A 16,324-nucleotide genomic window follows, 5' to 3' on the forward strand; every position below is an offset into this window, starting at 1 on the left:
AAACGAAATAATACTCAACTTCACAGAGTTCAGATTTCTAGTAAGGGTTATTTTCAATTCAAATATGGAGAAAAGATAAAAGATTAAATACAAAGTATTAAAAATTAAATTCCGACTCTACATTTTATCATACACAGATAATAACCTAGATAAAAACATGTGATAAACTTCAAAAGGTTGACCAAAACACACAAAAAAAATACATACTTTTATATCTTAGTATAAGAAAAACTTTTGTATAAGAGATTCAAAACCTGGCTTTGTAACAGAACAAATGAACATTAATTGACTTCATAAAAGTTAAATGTTTGAAAAGTAAAACAGTGCCACTAACCGTATTAAGTAACAAAGATAGAATTTTTGATGGGTATATCATGAGATAGAAGCCACTAATTTGCACTGACACCAGAAGTTACAAAAATTTTTATGAATTATATACAAATTTACATGAATTCAGTATCCTTCAAGGGAAGTCTATAATATTTGACGAAAGGGAAATTTATAATATTAGATCCAAATTGACTCCAGCATATCCTTTGAGGGCATTTTCTACAACAAGCCAGAAGAAAAGGAATCCAAGGAAACAGTGAATGTCTCTGGGCAAGGAGCTGCCCTAGAGTTTGAAGCTGGCAAAGTAGCAGGCATTTGGGAGAAATGGTCCTGAAGAGAAGGAACCTAAAGAAAAGGAGCTCAAAAATCTATGGATTAATTTTCATTTCCTTTCTTTCATTTCAGTGACCAGAAATACCAATTTTAAAAATGAGGCTCCAGTTCAAGAACCAAGGAATACATACCAGAAATAAAAATAAAATTAAAAAGAAGAACCCTAACAAACACACAAAAAAACATGTCTGTAAGAAGTATGAAATATATACAGCACTTATATTGCCATCATGCGATATAAATACAGGACATAGTAAAAAGTCCTAATATATGTGTAATTAAAGTCCTTTATATAAATGAAAAAAATTACCAAATAAAAACAATATTTAAAGAAATAGTAGCCGAGATTTTCCCAAACATAATAAAATACTTAACTTACACATTTAAGAGAGCCAGAGAATCACAAGTATTATATAAACAAGTCAAATTTCACTTGGCTAATGTTAAAAATCAAAGACAAAGGAAAAAAAAAAAAAAAAACCAAAGGGGGGGAAGTCATATTGATGAAGTCCCAGAACCTAAGTCAGGTTTGGTGGGGTGAGGAGGTTCGGAGCTGACGACTAAAGAAAGAATTCTTAAGACGTCGTTGATGCAAAAGATGATTTATTAGAGCACGGGGACAGAGCCCGTGGGCAGGCGGAGATGCAGCTGCCCCGGGTTGTGAGGGTAGGCATGTTATATACCCTGAGGTTGGGGGAAGGTGAGGGGAAGGGAGGTTTCAGTGGAGTTTTCATATGCTAAAGAGGGCCTACAAGGTGCCAGGATGTTCCAGGCCTGCCAGAGGCCTTGCCCTTGCCCTTGAGGCTGGATCCATGTTGTCTTTAGACTAGCCATTAACATTAAGATAGTTGGGAGACTTTTTGGTGGGGTGTCACAATCCTGCTATCAATTGTCTTTGTTAGTGAGATTTAGGACATTTGTAAGCCAAGGGAGACTCCTGTCTAGCAGGATTGTGAGCTCTGCAAGTTAACTATTTGCTTATTGTTCATGGCAGTCAGGGCTGCCTGAGGGATGCTACACATATGGAGGGGAAAGGGTGAAGAGGGGGTGCAAGGCGCCAGCTTTTGCTTTGTCCTCAGCCAGCCTCCTGCTCCCTCATCAGTATTACTTTCAAAGAAGAAGTAGTAACACTGATGGCAACTATTCAACAGGAACAATTGAGTACAGAAGTAGATAAAATATTTAAAAAGTGGTGGAAGAAAAGAGAAATTAACCAACCTAAATAATGTGAAGGCAAAAAATAAAAATTTTTCAGAAAAAAAAAAAGAAAGAACTTCTTGCCATAAGATTTATCACACTACAAATAATAATCCTTTAAGCTGGAGAAAATGACCCCAAAGGGAAACACAACACTGAGGAAGAATTGAAGGGAAGTAGAAAACATAAATATTGGGTAAAAGTTGGCTGCTCAATGCCACAATAAAAAAAATTTATGATTTGTAATAAATGTAAAAGCAAAGAAGACAATAAAAAAATGAAATTAAAAAAATTTTTCCTGTTTTCTAAGTTTTAAGTAATACATTTGTGAATTATATACAATGTATTAGCAAGAAAGGTTATAAATAAAAATCCAAAACAGAGAATATTAAATATATGAAGTCACTGGTTAATGCAAAACTAAGCAAAAAAGGAGAAATAAATAAAGAGCAGATGGAAATATTTTAAAAAAACCAGCAAACTGATAAACTGAATTATATTGATAATTACATAAAAAATAGGCATTTTTCACACTCCATTTTTAAAAAAAGATTATTACCATAGGCTGTTTAAGAAACATACCTTATACATCAAGACACAGAAAGGTTGAAATAAAAGGATGGAAAAAGAAATGAAATACAACACTTAAGAAAAAAATAGATCTTTCTTATGATACAAAGACCAATTAATCATCAAGAAATGACAGTTCCAAATTTGCATGTAGCTAATAACATAATTTCAAAATATGTAAACAAAAGTTGTAGCAGGATAGAAAGTTTTTAATCACTTCAGATTTTAACACACCTCTCTTGGTAAGTAAGAAAACAGATAAAAAAATACCAGTAAGATTTTAGATGTATTAGCATGAGTAACTAACTTAAACTGACATATGTAAAAAGTAGAATTATAGTTGCACACAATGCAAACTATGCACAATCTTTTGCAAAGACACATAGAACACCTACCAAAATAACCACTTTTCTGGTCCAAAATACAAATCTTAACAAGGTTTAAAAGCATAGATTTTATGTTCTCAGACAACTGTAGAATTAAGTAGGAAATCTGTAATATAAAGTTAACAATACTGAAAAAGAAAAAAAAAAAGAAAAAAGGAAAACCCCAGATATTAAGAATAGAAAATTTTAAAGGGCATCACTACAAGCCCTACACACACTATATGGTTAATAAGAGAATATTATGAACCACTTCAGTAAAAATATTTTTTAAGAGAGAGAGCCAGAGAGTGGGGGCAGGGGATGAGAAACTCTGACTGACTGAGTCACCAAGGCATCCCTTGAGTAAATTTTAACTTTTAGACAATGAATGAAAAATCTGAAATGCAGAGTAGACCAAAACTACAACCATTAAATATAGAAAATTTTAACAATGTCAAGCATATTAATGCTATTGAATCTTTAACTTAAAACCATCTCCAAAAACTCCAGGCCTAAGCAGTTTCATTGATAAATGCTTTGAAATATTCATGGAAAATATTTACATGATTATTCCTTCCAGCACCAGGGGACTACACATTCTTCTCAAGCACACATAGAATATTTTCCAGAGCATAAGTTAAGTCACAAAACAAGCCTTAAAATAGATTGAATTAATAGTATTTTCTCCAGCCATAATGACATGAAACCAGAAATGAGTAACAGGAAGAAAGCTAGAAAATTCACAAATGTGTGGAAATTAAACAACACACTCCTGAACAATCAATGGGTAAAAGAAGAAATCGAAAGGGAAATTAAAAAAAAAAAAAACAAAAAAACACACCCTGAAACAGGGACACCTGGGTGGTGGCTTTGTTTTTTAGGCATCTGACTCTTGATTTCGGATCAGGTCATGATCTCAGAGTTGTGATACTAAGCCCCTCCCCACCCCCATTTGTGTTCTCCCCCTCTTTCTTTTTCTCTCAATAAATATAAATAAAAAATAACTAAAATAGATGAAAATGTGCACACAACATATTAAAACTTATGGTGAGCAGCAAAAGTTTTAAGAGATGAGTTTACAGATAAAGGCATACATTAAGAAGAAAGATATCAAATAAAAACATGATTTTACACTTCAAGGGATTATAAAAAGAATAATCTAAGCCCAAAGTTAATAGAAGAAGGAAATAACAGCAATCAAAGCTGAAACAAGTGAAATGGATAACAGAAACTCAATAGAAATGATCAATAAAACTAAGAGCTGTTTTTTTTTAAAGTTAAAGAAAACTGACAAAGCCTTAGCTAGACTAAGAAAAAGAGAAAGAAGACAAATAAAATCTGAAATAAAAGGGGAGACATTATAAATGATACAACAGAGATATAAAAGAATCATGGGACTACTATGAATAACTGCATGCCAACAAATTGGATAACCTAGGAGAAATGGATACATTCTGGGAAAAAACTACAACTTATAAACACTGAATCATGAAGAAACAGAAATCTTGAATATACCAATAACAAGTGAAGAGATTGCATCAGTAACCAAATGACTGCCAACAAAGAAAAGCACAGGACCAGACAGTTTCACTGGTAAACACTATAAAATATTAAAGAGGAACTGACAGTCTTCCACAGAAGATGGTGGAGTAGAAGGATCTCAAACTCACCTCATCCTATGAATGCAAATAGGTAACACACACATCAGTGTAACAATAACCCAGAAACTGATCCGAAGACTGGCAGAAGAGACAGTCCACAACTAACTGTAGAAAAGAGGCCACAGAGAAGAGGGTAGGAGGGCAGAAAAGACTGGAAGCCAAGATGATCCCCAGGATTGTCTGCAGGAGGGAATGATCAGGCAGGTATGAAGAGGAGAGAGGACCAGGCCCTCACACTGATTACCCCAAGCAAAAGGGACCCACACAGGGAAGAAGAGTTTACAGAACATTTGGCTTTGAAAACAAGAGGAGCCTAACAACCAACGGGGGCTTAACATCTGGAACTAAAAATCAGTGCTCTTGCCAAGAGAGTGGAGACCCCACACTTAAAGGGACAGCAGAACAAATAGCCCCACTGAGACACAGCACAGAGGCCGCAGTTTAAAACATGCCTGGAGTATATGGAAAGATTTATTTCCTCCTCTGAGAGCATGTATTGGAGGGGCAAGGGATCTTTAAGAGACTTCTCTGAGAACCAAAGAGTATGCTGGCACCATTTCCGTCCCCTACACCCTAGCCTAGAAACAAGAACAACTGCAGGAATCAGCACGGTTCCAATACTTTCCCCAGCTTGCTAACAGTGTGCCCCACCCTAGAACACTTCTGCAAATCTCCCCCTTCCATTCCAGCTGGCTTTGGTAGGACTTTTTCCAGGTGGTTACATGTCCCCTCAGCTGATCACCGTGGATCTTCTGAAAGAGAGATGATATTTGCAAATGACAGGGTAGGTATCAAAAAATATATAAAGAACTCATACAACTGAACACCAAAAATCCCCATAAAATAACACTTAAAAATGGGTAGAAGACTTAAAAAGACATTTCTCCAAAGAAGATATACAGATGGCCAACAGACATTTGAAAAGATGCTCAACATCTGTCATCATCAGGGAAATGCAAATCAAAACCACGAGGTATCACCCCACACCTGTCAGAATTACTAAAAGCAAAAACACAAGAAACAACAAATGTGGTTTTATTGGTGGGAACAAAAACCAGTATGAAGCTTCCTCAAAAAATTCGAAATAGAATTACTCTGTGTTTCATTAATTCCACTATGGAGTATTTACCCAAAGAATACAAAACCACTAATTCAAAAAGATAAATACACTCTTATGTTTATTGCAGCATTAGTGATGCAGAAGCAGATAGTGATGATATGGAAGCAACCCATGTCCATCAATAGATGAATTGATAAATAAAATGTGGTATATATATTTAATGCAATTTTATTCCTCAACCATAAAAAAGAATGCAACATTGACATTTGCAATAACAGGAGGGATAGAGAGTATAATGCTAAGTGAAAAAAGTCAGAGAAAGACAGATACCATATAACTCCACTCATATGTATAATTTAAGAAACAAAACAAATGAACAAAGAAAAACAAAAGGGACAAACCAAGAAACATACTCTTATTCTTTTTATTATTTGTCCCAGTCAGTGATGTCTATTTCAAATTCAATTATTTTTCTAAAAATATCTTTGTTCTCATATTCTCATATTTGCAGGATCATTTGCTTTCATTTATTTACTATATATTTTGCCAGAGATAATTATTATTACTTTTAAAGCAATTACATTTACATGACTATCATATCACTTAGTGTAGACCTTAGTTTAATTTACCATAAATTGAGAAAAGAAGTACATTGATGCTTATAGATATCACCATTGATTCAAATATCACTTCTGCCACATTTACTACAATTTCATAATAGATTAGAAGGTACAACATGAATTCTTTCAAGAATTCTACCATGATGGGGCGCCTGAGTGGCTCAGTGGGTTAAGCCGCTGCCTTCGGCTCAGGTCATGATCTTAGGGTCCTGGGATTGAGTCCCACATCGGGCTCTCTGCTCAGCAGGGAGCCTGCTTCCTCCTCTCTCTCTGCCTGCCTCTCTGCCTGCTTGTGATCTCTCTCTGTCAAATAAATAAATAAAATCTTAAAAAAATATATTTATATTAAGAATTCTACCATGCTTTTTAAAACTTTTTTTTTAAACATATAATATATTATTAGCCCCAGGGATACAGGTCTGTGAATCATCAGGTTTACACACTTCATAGCACTCACCATATCACATACCCTCCCCAATGTCAATAACCCCACCACCCTCTCCCACTCCCACACCCCTCCACCACCCTCAGTTTGTTTTGTGACACTGAGAGTCTCTTATGGTTTGTCTCCCTCCAGATCCGATCTTGTTTCATTTATTCTAAGAAACATACTCTTAAATACAGGGAACAAACTAATGGCAACCAGAGGGTAGGTGAGTGGGGATGGATGAAACAGGTGAAGAAGATTAAGAGTACAGTTATCATGATAAGGATTAGATCAAGATTTGACAAACACATAAGCAGATTCCTCCTAAAAATGTGTGCTATGAAACAATCTATTCAGGGATATCAAACCTTTAAAATTAAAAAAAAAATGATTATACTTTGACTCATATGACTCTATAAACTTTGTGACATATTTGAAAATGCCATCAAGTGTTTGAAGAGCTTTTATTTCAAAAAAGTGATTTGGAGCTTGCATTTGATTCCTCTCTTAACAAATTCCTATAAAATAACCACGTAATACAAAAGTTGGAAAAAGTCATCTGCAACAAAACATAAAAATATAAATAAATGCAGTAGTAAGTTTTGTGAACATGGGTTAGGCAATGAAATAACATCATATATATGTAATAACAATATCCCAAGAAACATAAATATGAGTAACAGAAGTAAAAAAATGGATAAATTGGACTACATCAAAACCCAAAATTTGAAAGGATACAATTAAGAAAGTAAAAAGGCAGCAAATAGATTTAAAAAAAAATTGCAAAGTATATGTCTGATAAGTAACTTGTATCCAGAATAAAGATCTTCTACAACTGTAAAAAGATAAAAAAACTCAATTAAAAAATGGTCAAGGTTGGGGAGGAGTCAAGATGGCAGAGAAGTAGCAGGCTGAGACTACTTCAGCTAGCAGGAGATCAGCTAGATAGCTTATCAAAAGATTGCAAAAACCTACAAATCCATTGGCAGATTGAAGAGAAGAAGAAGAGCAATTCTAGAAACAGAAAAACAACTACTTTCTGAAAAGTCGGACTGGCGGAGAAGTGAATCCAAAGCGACGGGAATATAGAACCTGGGGGGAGGGGCTGGCTCCTGGCAAGCAGAGGAGCAACAGAGCACAAAATCAGGACTTTTAAAAGTCTGTTCTGCTGAGGGACATCGCTCCAGAGGCTAAACCAGGGTGAAGCCCACGCAGCGTCAGTGTGGCCTCAGGTCCCACAGGGTCATAGAAGCATTGGGGGTGTTTGAGTGTGGCAGAGCTTACAGGTATTAGAACAGGGAAGCCGGCTACAGAGACAGAGCTGACAGTGAGCTCACAGCTCGGGGTTACCTTGAACCGGTCGCAGGCTCGGTGAGCTCGGAGCGCTGCCGGAGGTCAGACAGACGGGAGTTACTGGGTGCTGTTCTCTGAGGACGCACTGAGGAGTGGGCCCTGGGCTTCCGACCTCCGGGCCAGAGACCAGGAGGCCGCCATTTGTATTCCCGTCCTCCAGAACTCTACGGAAAGCGCTCAGGGAACAAAAGCTCCCGAAAGCAAACCCGAGCCAATTACTCAGCTCGGCCCCTGGTAAGGGTGGTGTAATTCCGCTGGGGCAAAGACATTTGAGAATCACTACACCAGGCCCCTCCCCCAGAAGATCAACAAGAAATCCAGCCAAGACCAAGTTTACCTACCAAGGTGTGCAGTTTCAATATCAAAGAGAGCAGCAGAAATCCAGAGGAGGAGAAAGCAAAGCACGGAACTCATGGCTTTCTCCCTATGATTCTTTAGTCTCGCAGTTAATTTAATTTTTTTTTCTTTTTCTTTTTTTTTTCTCTTCTTCTGCTAATTTTTTTTTAACTTTTACTCTTTTTTTACGATTTTTAACTGGTTTATCTAATATATATGTATTTATTCTATTTTATACTTTTCTTTATTCGTTTTCTTTTTTTAACTCTTTTCTTTTATTTCTTTCTTTATTTCTGAAACTCTTATTATCCCCTTTCTCCCCCCTCACGATTTGGGATCTCTTCTGATTTGGTTAAAGCATATTTTCCTGGGGTTGTTGCCACCCTTTTAGTATTTTACTTGCTCCTTCATATACTCTTATCTGGACAAAATGACAAGACGTAAAAATTCACCACAAAAAAATAACAAGAGGCAGTACTGAAGGCTAGGGACCTAATCAATACAGACATTGGTAATATGTCAGATATAGAGTTCAGAATGACAATTCTCAAGGTTCTAGCCGGGCTCGAAAAAGGCATAGAAGATATTGGAGAAACCCTCTCGGGAGATATAAAAGCCCTTTCTGGAGAAATAAAAGAGCTAAAATCTAACCAAGTTGAAATAAAAAAAGCTATTAAAGATGTGCAATCAAAAATGGAGGCTATCACTGCTAGGATCAATGAGGCAGAAGAAAGAATTAGCGATATAGAAGACCAAATGACAGAGAATAAAGTAGCTGAGGAAAAGAGGGACAAACAGCTACTGGACCACGAGGAGAGAATTCGAGAGATAAGTGACACCATAAGATGAAACAACATTAGAATAATTGGGATTCCAGAAGAAGAAGAAAGAGAGAGGGGAGCAGAAGGTAACTGGAGAGAATTATTGGGGAGAATTTCCCCAATATGGCAAAGGGAACAAGCATCAAAATTCAGGAGGTAGAGAACGCCCCTTGAAGTCAATAAGAAGAGGCCCACACCCAATCCTAATAGTAAAATTTACAAGTCTTAATGACAAAGAGAAAATCCTGAAAGCAGCCCGGGAAAAGAAGTCTATAACAAACAGTGGTAAAAATACTAGATTTGCAGCAGACTTATCAACAGAGACCTGGCAGGCCAGAAAGAACTGGCATGGTATATACAGAGCACTAAACGAGAAAACGAAGCAGCCAAAAATACTATATCCAGCTAGGCTATCATTGAAAATAGAAGGAGAGATTAAAAGCTTCCAGGACAAACCAAACTGAAAGAATTTGCAAACGCCAAACCAGCTCTATAGGAAATATTGAAAGGGGTCATCTAAGCAAAGAGAGAGCCTACAAGTAGTAGATCAGAAAGGAACAGAGACCATATACAATAACAGTCACCTTACAGGCAATACAATGGCACTAAATTCATATCTCTCAATAGTTACCCTGAATGTTAATAGGCTAAATGCCCCAATCAAAAGACACAGGGTATCAGAATGGATAAAAAACAAAACCCATCTATATGTTGCATCCAAGAAACTCATTTTAAGCCTGAAGACACCTCCAGATTTAAAGTGAGGGGGTGGAAAAGAATTTACCATGCTAATGGACATCAGAAGAAAGCAGAAGCGGCAATCCTTAATCTGATCAATTAGATTTTAAGCCAAAGACTATAATAAGAGATGAGGAAGGACACTATATCATACTCAAAGGGTCTGTCCACCAAGAAGATCTAACAATTTTAAATATCTATGCCCCAACGTGGGAGCAGCCAACTTTATAAACCAAATAATAACAATATCAAAGAAACACATCAACAATAATACAATAACAGTAAGGGACTTTAACACTCCCCTCACTGAAATGGACAGATCATCCAAGCAAAAGATAAACAAGGAAATAGAAGCCTTAAATGACCCACTGGACCAGATGGATATCACAGATATATTCAGAACATTTCATCCCAAAGCAACAGAATACACATTCTTCTCTAGTGCACATGGAACATTCTCCAGAATAGATCACATCCTCGGTCCTAAATCAGGACTCAACCGATATTAAAAGATTGGGATCATTCCCTGCATATTTTCAGTCCACAATGCTCTGAAGCTAGAACTCAACCACAAGAGGAAGTTTGGAAAGAACCCAAATACATGGAAACTAAACAGCATCCTTCTAAAGAATGAATGGGTCAACCAGGAAAATAAAGAAGAGTTGATAAAATTCATGGAAAAAAATGATAATGAAAACACAATGGTTCGAAATCTGTGGGACACAACAAAGGCAGTGCTGAGAGGAAAATATATAGCGGTACAAGCATTTATCAAGAAAGAAGAAGGGTCTCAAGTACACAACCTAACCCTACACCTAAAGGAACTAGAGAAAGAACACGAAAGAAACCCTAAACCCAGCAGGAGAAGACAAATCATAAAGATCAGAGCAGAAATCAATGAAATAGAAACCAAAAAAACAATAGAACAAATCAACGAAACTAGGAGCTGGTTCTTTGAAAGAATTAATAGGATTGATAAAACCCTGGCCACACTTATCAAAAAGAAACGAGAAAGGACCCAAATAAATAAATTCATGAATGAAAGAGGAGAGATCACAACTAACACCAAAGAAATACAAACTATTATAAGAACATACCCTGAGCAACTCTATGCCAACAAATTTGACATCTGGAAGAAATGGATGCATTCCTAGAAACATATAAACTACCACAACTGAACCAGGAGGAAATAGAAAGCCTGAACAGACCCATAATCAGTAAGGAGATTGAAACAGTCATTAAAAATCTCCAAACAAGCAAAAGCCCAGGGCCAGACGGCTTCCCGGGGGAATTCTACCAAACATTTAAAGAAGAACTAATTCCTATTCTCCTAAAACAGTTCCAAAAAATAGAAATGGAAGGAAAACTTCCATTTTATGAGGCCAGCATCACCTTGATCCCAAAACCAGACAAGGATCACATCAAAAAAGAGAGCTATAGACCAATATCCTTGATGAACACAGATGTGAAAATTCTCACCAAAATACTAGCCAATAGGATTCAACAGTACATTAAAAGGATTATTCACCACGACCAAGTGGGATATATTCCAGGGCTGCAAGGTTGGCTCAACATCTGCCAATCAGTCAAAGTGATACAACACATCAATAAAAGAAAGAACAAGAAATAAATGAAAGTACAAGAACCAAATGATACTCTCAATAGATGCTGAAAAAGCATTTGACAAAGTACAGCATCCCTTCCTGATCAAAACTCTTCAAAGTGTAGGGATAGACGGCACATACCTCAATATCATCAAAGCCATCTATGAAAAACCCACCACAAATATCATTCTCAATGGAGAAAAACTGAAAGCTTTTCCGCTAAGGTCAGGAACATGGCAGGGATGTCCATTATCACCACTGCTATTCAACATAGTACTAGAAGTCCTAGCCTCAGCAATCAGACAACAAAAGGAAATTAAAGGCATCCAAATCGGCAAAGAAGAAGTCAAATTATCACTCTTTGCAGATGATGTGATACTATATGTGGAAAACCCCAAAGACTCCACTCCAAAACTGCTAGAACTTATAAAGGAATTCAGTAAAGTGTCAGGATATAAAATCAATGCACAGAAATCAGTTGCATTTCTCTACACCAACAGCAAGACAGAAGAAAGAGAAATTAAGGAGTCAATCCCATTTATAATTGCACCCAAAACCATAAGATACCTAGGAATAAACCTAACCAAAGAGGCACAGAATCTATACTCAGAAAACTATAAAGTACTCATGAAAGAAATTGAGGAAGACACAAAGAAATGGAAAAATGTTCCATGCTCCTGGATTGGAAGAATAAATATTGTGAAAATGTCTATGCTACCTAAAGCAATCTACACATTTAATGGAATTCCTATCAAAGTACCATCCATCTTCTTCAAAGAAATGGAACAAATAATTCTAAAATTTATATGGAACCAGAAAACACCTTAAATAGCTAAAGGGATATTGAAAAAGATAGCCAAAGTTGGTGGCATCACAATTCTGGACTTCAAGCTCTATTACAAAGCTGTCATCATCAAAACAGCATGGTACTGGCACAAAAACAGACACATAGATTAATGGAACAGAATAGAGAGCCCATAAATAGACCCTCAACTCTATGGTCAACTAATCTTCAACAAAGCAGGAAAGAATGTCCAATGGAAAAAAGACAGCCTCTTCAATAAATGGTGCTGGGAAAATTGGACAGCCACATGCAGAAAAATGAAATTGGACCATTTCCTTACACCACACACAAAAATAGACTCCAAATGGATGGAGGACCCTCAATGTGCGAAAGGAATCCATCAAAATCCTTGAGGAGAACACAGGCAGCAACCTCTTCGACCTCAGCCGCAACAAGATCTTCCTAGGAACATCGCGAAAGGCAAGGGAAGCAAGGGCAAAAATGAACTATTGGGATTTCATCAAGATCAAAAGCTTTTGCACAGCAAAGGAAACAGTTAACAAAATCAAAATACAACTGACAGAATGGGAGAAGATATTTGCAAACGACATATCAGATAAAGGACTAGTGTCCAAAATCTATAAAGAACTTAGCAAACTCAACACCCAAAGGACAAATAATCCAATCAAGAGATGGGCAGAGGACATGAACCGACATTTCTGCAAAGAAGACAACCAGATGGCCAACAGACACATGAAAAAGTGCTCCATATCACTCGGCATCAGGGAAATGCAAATCAAAACCACAGTGAGATATCACCTCACACCAGTCAGAATGGCTAAAATCAACAAGTCAGGAAATGACAGATGCTGGCAAGGATGCGGAGAAAGAGGAACCCTCCTACACTGTTGGTGGGAATGCAAGCTGGTGCAGCCACTCTGGAAAACAGTATGGAGGTTCCTCAAAATGTTGAAAATAGAACTGCCCTATGACCCAGCAATTGCACTACTGAGTATTTACCCTAAAGTTACAAACGTAGTGATCCGAAGGGGCACGTGCACCCGAATGTTTATAGCAGCAATGTCCACAATAGCCAAACTATGGAAAGAACCTAGATGTCCATCAACAGATGAATGGATAAAGAAGATGTGGTATATATAAACAATGGAATACTATGCAGCCATCAAAAGAAATGAAATCTTGCCTTTTGCGATGACGTGGATGGAACTAGAGGTTATCATGCTTAGCGAAATAAGTCAATCAGAGAAAGACAACTATCATATGATCACCCTGATATTAGGAAGTGGAGATGCAACATGGGGCGGTTAATGGGGTAGGAGAAGAATAAATGAAACAAGATGGGACTGGGAGGGAGACAAACCATAAGTGACTCTTAAGCTCACAAAACAAACTGAGGGTTGGTTGGTGGGGGAATTGGGGGGGTTATGGACATTGGGGAGGGTATGTGCTATGGTGAGTGCTGGGAAGTATGTAAACCTGGCGATTCTCAGACCTGTACCCCTGGGGATAAAAATATGTGTTTATAAGAAATAAAAAATTAAAAAAAAAAAAAGATCCACCATGACCATTGGGATTTAATCCTGGGATACAACGATGGTTCAACATTCACAAATCAATCAATGTGATAGAACAAATTAATAAGAAAAGAGAGAAGAACCACATGGTCTTCTCAATTGAGGCAGAAAAAGCATTTGACAGAATCCAGCATCCACTCCTGATTAAAATGCTTAAAATATAGGGATAGAGGGAACATTCCTGAACTTCATAAAATCTATCTATGAAAGACCCAGAGCAAATATCATCCTCAATGGGAAAAAGCTTGCAGCCTTCCCATTGAGATCAGGAACGACAAGGATGCCCACTCTCACCACTCTTGTTCAACATAGTATTAGAAGTCCTACCAACAGCAATCAGACAACAAAGAGAACTAAAAGGTATCCAAATTGGCAATGGAGAAGTCAAACTCTCTCTTTTTGTAGATGACATGATTCTTTATATGAAAAACCCAAAAGACTCCACCCCCAAACTACTAAAATTCATACAATTCAGCAACGTGGCAGGATACAAAGTCAATGTACAGATAACAGTGGCTTTTTTATACACTAACAGTAAAAATACAGAAAGGGAAATTAGAGAATCAATTCCATTTACTATAGCACAAAGAACCATAAGATCCCTGGGAATAAACCTAACCAAAGAGTTAAAGGATCTGTACTCGAGGAACTACATAACACTCACCAAAGAAATTTAGAAGACAAAAACAAAAAGGTGGAAGACCATTCCATGCTCTTGGATTGGAAGAAAAAACATTGTTAAAATGTCTCGACTGCGTAGAGCAATCTATACTTTTAATGTCATTCCAATCAAAATTCCACCAGTATTCTTCTTCTTTTTTTTTTTTAAAGATTTTATTTATTTATTTGACAGACAGAGATCACAAGTAGGCAGAGAGGCAGACAGAGAGAGAGGAAGGGAAGCAGGCTCCCTGCCGCGCAGAGAGCCCGATGCGGGACTCGATCCCAGGATCCCGGGATCATGACCTGAGCCGAAGGCAGAGGCTTTAACCCACTGAGCCACCCAGGCGCCCAATTCTTCTAAGAGCTGGAACAAATAATCCAAACATTTGTATGGAATCAGAAGAGACCCCAAATCGCTAAGGAAATGTTGAAAAACAAAAATAAAACTGGTAGCATCACGTTACCTGATTTCAAGCTTTACTACAAAGCTGTGATCACTAAGGCAGTATGGTACTGGCATAGAAACAGACACATAGATCAGTGGAACACAGTAGAGAGCCCAGATATGGACCCTCAACTCTATGGTCAATTAATCTTTGACAAAACAGGAAAAAATTATACAGTGGAGAAAAGACAGTCTCTTCAATAAATAGTGCTGGGAAAACTGGACAGCTATAAGTAGAAGAATGAAACTCAACCATTCTCTTACACCATACACAAAGATAAACTCAAAATGGATAAAGACCTCAGCGTGAGACAGGAATCCATCAGAACCCTAAATGTGAATATAGGCAGTAATCTCTTTGATATCAGCCACAGCAACTTCTTTCAAGAGATGTCTCCAAAGGCAAAGGAAACAAAAGCAAAAATGAATGTTTGGGACTTCATCAAAATCAAAAGCTTCTGCACAGCAAAGGAAACAGTCAACAAAACAAAGAGGCAACCCAAGGAATGGGAGAAGATATTTGCAAATGACAGTACAGTCAAAAGTTTGATATCCAGGATCTATAAATAACTCCTCGAACTCAACACACACAAAACAGACAATCATATCAGAAAATGGGCAAAAGATATGAACAGATATTTCTCCAATGAAGACATACAAATGGCTATCAGACACATGAAAAAAATGTTCATCATCACTAGCCATCAGGGAGATTCAAATTAAAACCACATTGAGATACCACCTTACACCAGTTAGAATGACCAAAATTAGCAAGACAGGAAACAACATGTGTCGGCGAGGATTGGAGAAGGGGAACCCTCCTCACTATTGGTGGGAATGCAAGTTGGTGCAGCCACTTTGGAGAACAGTGTGGAGATTCCTCAAGAAATTAAAAATAGAGCTTCCCTATGACCCTGCAATTGCACTACTGCGTATTTACCTTAAAGATACGGATGTAGTGAAAGAAGGGCCATCTGTACCCCAATGTTTATAGCAGCAATGGCCACGGTTGCCAAACTGTGGAAAGAACCAAGATGCCCTTCAACAGACTAATGGATAAGGAAGATGTGGTCCATAGACACTATGGAGTATTATGTCTCCATCAGAAAGGATGAATACCCAACTTTTGTAGCAACATGGACAGAACTGGAAGAGATTATGCTGAGTGAAATAAGTCAAGCAGAGAGAGTCAATTATCATATGGTTTCACTTATTTGTGAAGCATAACAAATAACACGGAGGACAAGGGGAAATGGAGAGGAGAAGGGAGTTGAGAGAAATTGGAAGGGGAGGTGGACCATGAAAGACTATGGACTCTGAAAAACAATCTGAGGGTTTTGAAGTGGCAGGGGGTAGGAGGTTGGGGGAACCAGGTGGTGGGTATTATAGAGGGCACATATTGCATGGAGCACTGAGTGCGGT

This window comes from Mustela erminea, chromosome 5 (genome assembly GCF_009829155.1).
Source record: "Mustela erminea isolate mMusErm1 chromosome 5, mMusErm1.Pri, whole genome shotgun sequence".
Classification (NCBI taxonomy): domain Eukaryota; kingdom Metazoa; phylum Chordata; class Mammalia; order Carnivora; family Mustelidae; genus Mustela; species Mustela erminea.